This window comes from Argiope bruennichi, chromosome 2 (assembly GCF_947563725.1).
Source record: "Argiope bruennichi chromosome 2, qqArgBrue1.1, whole genome shotgun sequence".
NCBI lineage: Eukaryota > Metazoa > Arthropoda > Arachnida > Araneae > Araneidae > Argiope > Argiope bruennichi.
In genome coordinates, this window is record NC_079152.1 from 78378450 (window position 1) to 78388082 (window position 9633).

Below are 9633 nucleotides of genomic sequence, written 5' to 3' on the forward strand. Positions count from 1 at the left end.
TTCGAACATTAAGAGGTGATTGAAGTCATCAAGATAAGAATAGATCATTAAAAAATGCATAGTCATAATTCAGACAATAAAATATCAGAGGGTGTTTCTCAATCATGGTAGTCCCATTAAGCAGATAATGTAATTATCAGATTTCTCACACTTAAAACTTTTTCAGGGTTATACAGTTTCTTCCAAGTTCTCCATATGATCTACTCTATCTATAGGATAATATCATCAAATTTCATAAGGATCTTGTGGTTAGCAAGGATTATGGAATGGAATGAAATTTGTATCAATGTTAGTATGCCCATTATGGGGAAATATCTGCGATTTTCTTTAAATTCATAGGTTTTCTTTATTTCTTTTCAATCATTAACCCTTTGCTATGCAATATTCCATTGTGGGGAATACTTAAATTTGTTCACTTCTAAAATCGTTAAATTCAATTACACATTGAAAAAAATAGGTTTAGAATTCACTTTTAACTTTTTTTTAAATATAAATGATAGTTTAAATCAAGTAGATCCATAATCTTCATTTATAGCATGTATGTAAAAGGATATTTTTTGCATGCATGTTGAGAATTTTTTTTTTTTTTTTGGTAGTAAAAAAAATAATTGTTGGAAAAAAAATTTTATGTTATTTTGTTGCCTGTCTTTTAAACTATATATATGTATACACATTTTTTAAGGGAATGCATATGGATCATTGTTTGATAGAATTACGTATTTCATCAGCTGGTAACTGGGACATTACACTAATTATATTACACAGCTGAATACTGCGACAGAGAAACTACACCTGTGTCTTTGTTTCCTGTTATTCTCCCTTCTTCATGGAAAATAACTAATTTTGAAAAATATTACTTAGGATGGTTAGAGTTCTTGGAAGTGACTAGCTTTTAATCTGCGTCTTTGAAGTTTTGTGTTTTATCAGTATCTTTGCTCATCTTTACTTAGCATGGAGTTTTCACTCTTTGAGTTTTACAAACATTCGTTTTATAGAATTGTGTAAATATATATCATTATCTATATATATTATAGATATTTTAATGTAATTATAGTTATTTTATTGTTAATTAATTGCATCTAAATTGTAATGAAATAAAATATTTAAGTACTGCTTCAAGTACAGCCCTCTAACTACAAATCTGAGCATGCCTCCTTGTGGTGTATATTCAGTCTTGTTAAACCTGCTATGTAGTATTAAAGCAGTTTATTTATTTATTATTATTCTTTTTACTGATATGCAAGAGATTTTACTCAGTTTGGCACTTCAATGCACCAATTGCCTAGTTGCACTTCTTAGAGCTCTAATGGCACAATATTCCAGTTGATGGAATTCCCACAAAATCAAAATGATGAGTACAATCTTTACAAAATTTAATTGGTGTATTCCTTCAGGTCTAAATATGTTACCTACAACTTTTTTTGTTTCAATTTAAAATTTAAAGTATAATGTGCTTTATCTTAAGGTACAAAAACTACTGTCCCAAACATTTTACTGGTTCAGTTAGTCTTATGCATTATATTGTAGTTTGTATCTTGTCTAGTGTATTTCACCATTCTTGAAAGTTTGAACAAAATTGTTAAAAAGAATCTTGTTATCAACATAAATTTTATGAGGACTTTTAGAGCAATAACCAATTTTGAATACAGCTTTCTTTCATTAATATCTTTATAACAGCATGTTGATATACAAAAAGTTTCTTTAAAAATTCTATTTATCATCATAAATATTTATGTTTTCATTTATATTCAATATTGTAACATAATTATTAAATTTCAAATCACATGATGATGTTTTTTTATAATTTGGTACATTTCATAAAATATTAATTGCGATTTTCATTTCAACTCAATATAAAAGTTTATTAATATTTATATCACAATTCAAATAATATAACATGAATGAACATGATTTTTTTATTCAGTAAAAAAAAATCTAATATTTGTTCTATTATTAAGAACCTGGATAAAAATGTGCCAAATCTTAGGAAAAAACTTTCATGAATAATTCTTAGCTATGAATGTTAACATAAATAGGACAGCATTGAAACTGATAACAATTATTAAAGGAAAAGTAGAAAAATTTAAATATTGGACACATTTCGATAAAAAGTTTATCTTGATTGTTTTTTTTATTTCTCCTCTAAGAATTATTATTTAAATAAAACATCCATCCAAAAAATTTACGAAGATTTATAGAAGAAGAGTTTTGTGATTTTAAGAAATGCACATAACAGGAAGCTGGCATTACTGTAGACAACTGCCAAATTTAATCTGTTTCAGTTTAATGTGAATAATTTCTAATTAAGTAAAATTTAAATTATATTTTATTAATAATTTGTTTAATAGAATACTTAGAAGTCTTATGCTTTTATTTCTACCAAATTTTATAAATATGGATTTTTTTTTTTTTTTTTTTCTCAAGAAAGCTCCTATCTTGTATAGCTGAATCACAGAGACATAGAACTTCATAAACAATGCTTATCTGTATTGTTTTCCAGAAGATACAGAAGAAAACCAATTTTCAATTCACATAATTTGAACAAGTATATCAACTAATTTTTTGAAATAAAAATGGTATAATTAAGAATTTGAATTTAAAAAATATGGCAAAAAATAAACAAAACAATAGAAACAAAAAAAAATGTTGAATATAGAAAGAAAAAATGTGCTTTATTTAGATAACATTTTTTGTTGCAAGAAAATTATTAAAGAATAATGAATTTCGCACAGAAGAAAAAAGATGAGGGGGAAGCAATGTCAGATGAACGATGGTTAATGATGAGATTGATTTTTAATATGCAACAATAAAACAACACATTTTTCTCAAATTTTAATAAATCAAATTATTATTTCATCCGATTCAAAATGAGACATACCACATAACTTAAGAAACAAAAGTATACACGTACTCTGCTCTTCAGCAATTAATAATTTTCAGAACTTATGGATAACTCTGCAATCCAGGATATCCAAACCAATACTAAACATTTGCACCAGTTAAAGTGCAAAAAATAAATAAAATTTTTAAAATTAACTCGAAATATAATTGAGTAGTTCAATTCAATTCATTTCTGTATACCTCGGCTAGGAGAATTTGGCAGGTGCACTTTTGCGTGATGGTTTTGTCGCAAATGACTTAGAAATTTTATAATATACATATATATATTTTAGAGGAGGAAAATAGATTTGTGTTAAAAAATATTATAATAAAGTTTTATAGATGTGATGCTATAGACATATGACAATTTTAATGCAATGGCTGACTATGCTTCTTTTTTTTGTTGTTGTTGTTGTTGTCCCTTCTGCATGTTAGCTGGATTACTGCTCTTCGATACTGCATGGAAGAGATGCATGGATCATTTTTTTTTTCTGAATTATTTTCATTATGTCCAAAAATGAGCTGCATTGTGAGGTTCACGATCATTTATTTGCATTAGCTTTTTGACATCAACTTTTTTCTCGAAGAAAAGAAACGCTTTCTTTTTGGCATGGATCCCTTCTTTTTTCTGAATTTTAAAAAACTTCTTTCATAAGTAAAATTTAAATTTTTTTTCTACATTAATCTAATTATTATGTGAAAGAGCAAAATTTCTCAGTGAATCAGCAGTACACCACAAATTTGAATTACTCCATCAATTTCTCCGATATTTTTTCCTTTTGATCAGTTATGCTGAGTTTGATTTTTTTTTTTTTTTTTTTTTTTTTTTGCACTTATTTATAATGAGCAAATAAAGAATGAAGTTGATTGAAGTATTTTTTTTTTTACTAATGTATTATTTAATCATTAATAAAATTCAACCTTTCCACAATTTTACCAACCAAAAAGATATATTAAAATGACCCATTTTCTAATACCGAATGTTTCATTATTTCCCAAACTTTTCCTCGATGATTCTTATGAAATATACTTAATCGAAACTTGCCTGAGCCTATCATATATATATATATATATATATATATATAGCGAGTATCAATTATATAGTTGCAATAAAGTTTATCGTAAAATTTCATATTTACAACCATTATTTTTATAATTACCTAAATTTTATTTTACTACTGAGTATATTTTCATTGTTTCATTTCCTTGGAGATTTATTTGTTCTTCAGAAATTTTCTCAAATATTCCATGAAAGCGTTCCCCTCCCTCCACTTCGCATGAATATTGTGAGACTTGGGCAAGGCGGTGAGCGTCAAGATTATTCAGGTTTTTATCATCCTGAAAATCTCACACACATAAAAAGGAAGAGTGGAAAAACAATCTAGGTATCCCTCACCCCATTCTGATTCACGCTTAGAGTTACAGAGATTGTTGCATAAACTTTGTAACATAGTGAAGAAAAAAAAAAGTATGTATTTTAGACGCTTTTTGTTTGTTATTTTTTCAACTGACTGAAGGTAAAAGTTGATAAATGAGTGCAATTTTAGAAACAAAATCATTTCCATAAATTTCATTTATCAAAGGGAGCTTTTGAGTTATTAAGTGTATATTCGAATATATAGATCAAAAAACATCAAATTTTCACGGATTTAATCAAAAATTTCATACAAATCTACACTACAGATGACAAAACTATACACTAAATTTTATTTATGTAGTTAATCAAGTTTTTAATTTATTGTGTCTACTTGTATGGAAAAATTCCTTCTGGACGGATTTCGTTCGAAATTAGAAAGAAATATACCACTTTCGAGTTATCTTGTTCACATAACTAATTTTTTAAAAATATTTTTTAGACAAATAGGTTTGCAACGCAGATTTTTATTAAAGTCCCGTAATCTTTTTGCGATTTTAATACTGTTTTTTTTTTTTTTTTTTGTATGAAAAAAGTTAAAGAAAAAGCCATTTCCAGGTTTAACAAATTTTATTCCATGTTGATTAAAGTGAAAGCATAAAAAAGAAATCAATTTTCTAGTTTTTCACCAATTACCCCAAATTTAAAAACTTTATGAGCGCCCTTCTATTATCATTATTTAGGTTATCACATTTGGCAAGTTATTACCAAAGAAAAATTCAATTTTTGTTACTGTATCATACCGGACAATAAAGTCTAGCCATTAATAAAGCTACGTAATTTTCTATAGGATTCTCTTTACATATCTTGAAATTCTAACTTACAATTTTTTGGTACCTTTACAGCCTTCTTTAATTTGATTGGGTTCAAATGCAATATTAATTTTGTATCCATATAAATGCTTACAAAATTAAGGGCCTTAAGAAATTTAGAAGTCCGGTATTCATAGCTACCTCTGACTGCCATATAAACGGAAATCCTTTTTAAAAAATAAGATTTTTTTTCATTTAAATTTTACTAATTATTTCTCATATTTTATATAAATCATTTATTCGTGTATCATTTTTTGTGGCAAACAAAGTAATAATAAAAGAAGAAAAAAAACGTGCTTTAAATTTTGAAATATACAAAATTCTATCGAAATTCACTTCCTTCATCTGAAAGATTAAAAATAAATAAATTGAAAGCCATTTGCTTATAATTGTTGTTACATAAAATAAATCTCTGAATTATTTTCTAATCAATTAAAAAATAAACAAATCGTAACATTCAGAAAATAAAAAGAAATATGTTCCTTAACTCCTTAGCCTTTGAAAATAAAGATATTTGATCATGATTATTCCACCAGATTTCACAAACTTTTTTAAAAGCTGTATGTAAAACATAAAAGGAATATTACAAAGAAAAATATACAATCATTAATTTAAAAGAAATAATTTAATGTTGTCCATCCGTCAGAAGATTGATGATAGTCACTTTAGGAGTAAGTTTTATTCGAGAAGATCATTTTCAAAAAGATAGAATCCAACGGATATCGGGACTATTTCATTATTGGCGCCAATTTGAATTGGTAGAAGAATTATTAACCATTCATCTTCTCGTTGCATGTGCATGCATCTTTATATTTATTTAGCTTTTAAGATTTAAAAAAGGCAATTCTTAAATCTTGAAATTTTTAAAAAATATTCTTTTAGTTTAAGAAAGGTGAGATGTTAAAATTACAGCATACAACAATTTGCAAAACGTTGAAGAATTTTGCTTCGATGCAGCTGCAGCAAAATCTTTTAAAAGTTTCTTATTCACAAGCTATGGAAAGAGCCGATTAAAGAGTTGGCATCTCGAAATTTAAATTTTAAAAAATTGTACTTTCATGATACTACCTTTTTTATAGAAAACACTTTGTGAATATATTTGCTTTTCATGAGAGTCAAAATGTTTATTTCATGAATACCAAAAGAGAGAAAGAGAAATAATGTAAAAGCGAAGGAACACTTTACCATTCAAATTATATATATGTGTAGTATGAGCCCCTATGCTACTCCCCCTCCCTCGCCGGCAGATGGCAGTAGTGTTCCTACTAGACAGAGAAGCGAGGCAAACGGCAGAAGAGAGACACTTTGAGCGAGAGTGTATGAGCGTCCAATTTGAAGGATAACAGCCATTCTATGTTCGCCTAAACTGCAACCAACCCTATACTTTTGTTCTTTTGCTTACTGTTCGTGTAGTCCTGTGTTCGTTTATTAAAATAACGACTCTACATATGTATATATTTTAATTTTCAAATTCAGATATAATCACCCTTCTTTAAATATGAGATAACTTCATAGACTGTTGCAGTACAATATTTCCAGAAAATGCACTAGACCATTAAATGTTACATTATTAGATAGGAAATTAACAAATGGGGATAGTAATAATTTTTTAGATACCAGAAAAAAACAGAATGAGAAAAAGATAGTGAATTAAAAAAAGCAACAAGACAATGATATTTAAATATATTTTATTAACATAAATGCAACATTTAGCATATATATTTATATAAAATTCAGAAAAAATTCATTTATCTGAAAAATACATTTTAACATATTACTGTAAATGAGATTCATTGTTATTTTTCAGAATAAATGCTTAAACAAACAGAAATCATAAAACAAAAAAAATGAAAGTTCAGTTTTTTAAAAAATATATTTCCTAGTATAATAATTAATAAAATAGCAATGTATTTCACAGTATGATTTTATTACTATACTAACTCTTATTGATCCCTATACCTCAACTGTCACTGAAGTTGAGAGATCATTCACGGTTTTGATACCTGATCCCATTGAAGACACATAATGTATGCAAGTCGATGAATATAAAATCCATTCCTTGACAACAAACATCATATTGACACTGATGTTTAAATAATAGAATGTACAAGCTCAGGATCTTAACAGAGGTTCAAAATCATGAGGTTTATTTACAATAATTTTATTTGATATACTTACTAAAAACGAATGCGGTATTCTTAAACAAAATGTTGAACAAAACTTTTCTGAACTGAATTTTTCTCAGGAGGAAGGGAAATTAAGAATTTTGAAATGCATATCAGGTGCAAACACTTAAAATTAAACTTTGAAATGTTAATGCAAATCATATAAATTAAAGTTCCCTTGTATATTATGTTTAAAAATGGGCATAAAATGAAAGTTTTTATCAGCACTTAAACAGATACTTATCAGAAACAAATAACAAGTCAACAACTTTTTTTTTTTTACTAAGATCATTACCGAGTAGAAATGAACTAAATCAAGATTTACATTTATACAACTTGAACTAAACAAAACAAAATCTTGATGAAAAGCATTCTACACATTTTGACATACTCTATTTTAGTGCCATGTTACTAATGAACACGATACTAAGTATTCCATACATGGAGTTAATAAATACGATTGGAAAAATGTTCTCCATCTTTGATAAGTCATAGATAAAGTGATATCATTCAAATGTAAAGAAATAACAAATCAAAAATAGAACAATGAGTAAAAAATACCACCTGCTGAAATAGCTGTAAAAAGTGAACAAACCAATAGAATAGAAGCAACTAATATAAATATTTAAACACAAATGTAGACAAACACATGTACAAATTATCAACAAAGAAAATTATAAATTTCCCTCACAGATAAGCTAATGATTACAGAAAAACACACACACATTATGTAAACTTGCATATTTATAAAACTTTTAGTACTACCTATTTAAACAATTTTTTTTTTTTTTAATGTTCTGAAGATAATAATAAAATTACGAAAGTTGTGAGAGAAAAAAATTAATAAATGAATGTATCCAAACTAGCTCAGTAAAGATGATTTTTGCTAAAAGAGAAGCGAAAATGGTATTGAAAGGAAAGCTTGTGCAAATCTTCATTATAGCAAGAATATGAATAAAAAAGCCACATAGAAATCATAAAAATGAGACTATTATTGAATAATTATTTAAAAGTCCCAGATTAACAGAATATATATAATTTTACTGCCAATATAGCTGAATTTAAAAAAAATGTTTATTAAATTTGAAATTTTTCTATTTATACTGAATTTTGTAATAAAAAGAAAAGTTATACAACTGATAAACTAACCATCTAAAGATATAGCTTACTGAAAAGTAAAGTAGCATTACAATTTGGAGTTCTTAACTGGCAATTAATACTAGACAAAATTGGGTGTCAAATAAGGAAACTACTGCAATCAAATTCTTTATTATTAAATTTACTAAGAAGATCAACTTCTTTTTTGTAGGAAATAGGCTTCTCAGAAACAATTGTTAAGATAAAAAGTTAGCAAGTAACGATATGAAGTAATAATAATAATAATAAATTGAGAAACGTTTTGGCACATATTATTCTTTAATGATTCCTATGCAATCCCATTTTCCCATCATTTTTACTCATCCCATTTTCATTAAGCATAAATTACAGTAAATATGAATATAAATAGTGAACAAACACTGAATTGGAGTATTAAAAATAGTGTTTTCACTAGAATTTTATAGAAAAGAATTTCAATTTAAACACTTATATAAATATCATTAATGTAAAGTGATTATTATTAATATACCGATAACGTATAAGAAATTAGTATGTCCAGATGTGAAACAAAAACTCCATATTTTATTTTCAAACTTTATGGAAATATAGTTTGAAATATATCTTTAAAGCATAAGTAAATTATAAGAAATATTTTTCTCCCCATAAGAAGAACCATAAAATTTAATTTATTAATATGTAGCCAATTCATTACATATATTTAAAATACAAATGGTAAATATTTCTATTAAATACCATTTGTATACATACAAATTATATAACTTTCTGTTTAAAAATATACTTCTATCTGAAAATGAACAACAAGGATTGAGAGATAGTTTAAATCTGGAAAGAACAGTTTACATGAAATATCAAAAAAATTTATCTAAATTCATTAGATTAAAATAAAATAATCCAAATAAGCATTGCATTATAAATATTTAACCGAGCAAGACATGAATTATTGACAAGTACTCGTTAATTAATTTTTTAACAGGGCTTTATTATATGTTATATTAACATATCTAATCTATATTGAACTTTTTTTTTCTATTTTGAAAGCATTAAAATTATTTTTAAAAAGTAGTTAAATTCTCCAAAATGCACATTGATTTGTGCAAATATAAAATGACTTTGATTTAGAACAAAACAAATAATCAGAGTATTAATTACTACTGCAATTCATTGACATAAAGAAAAGAACAAAACATTTATGTAACTGATAAACCAAAAATGAGAAAAAGTAAACAAAAATATAAATGCAGAT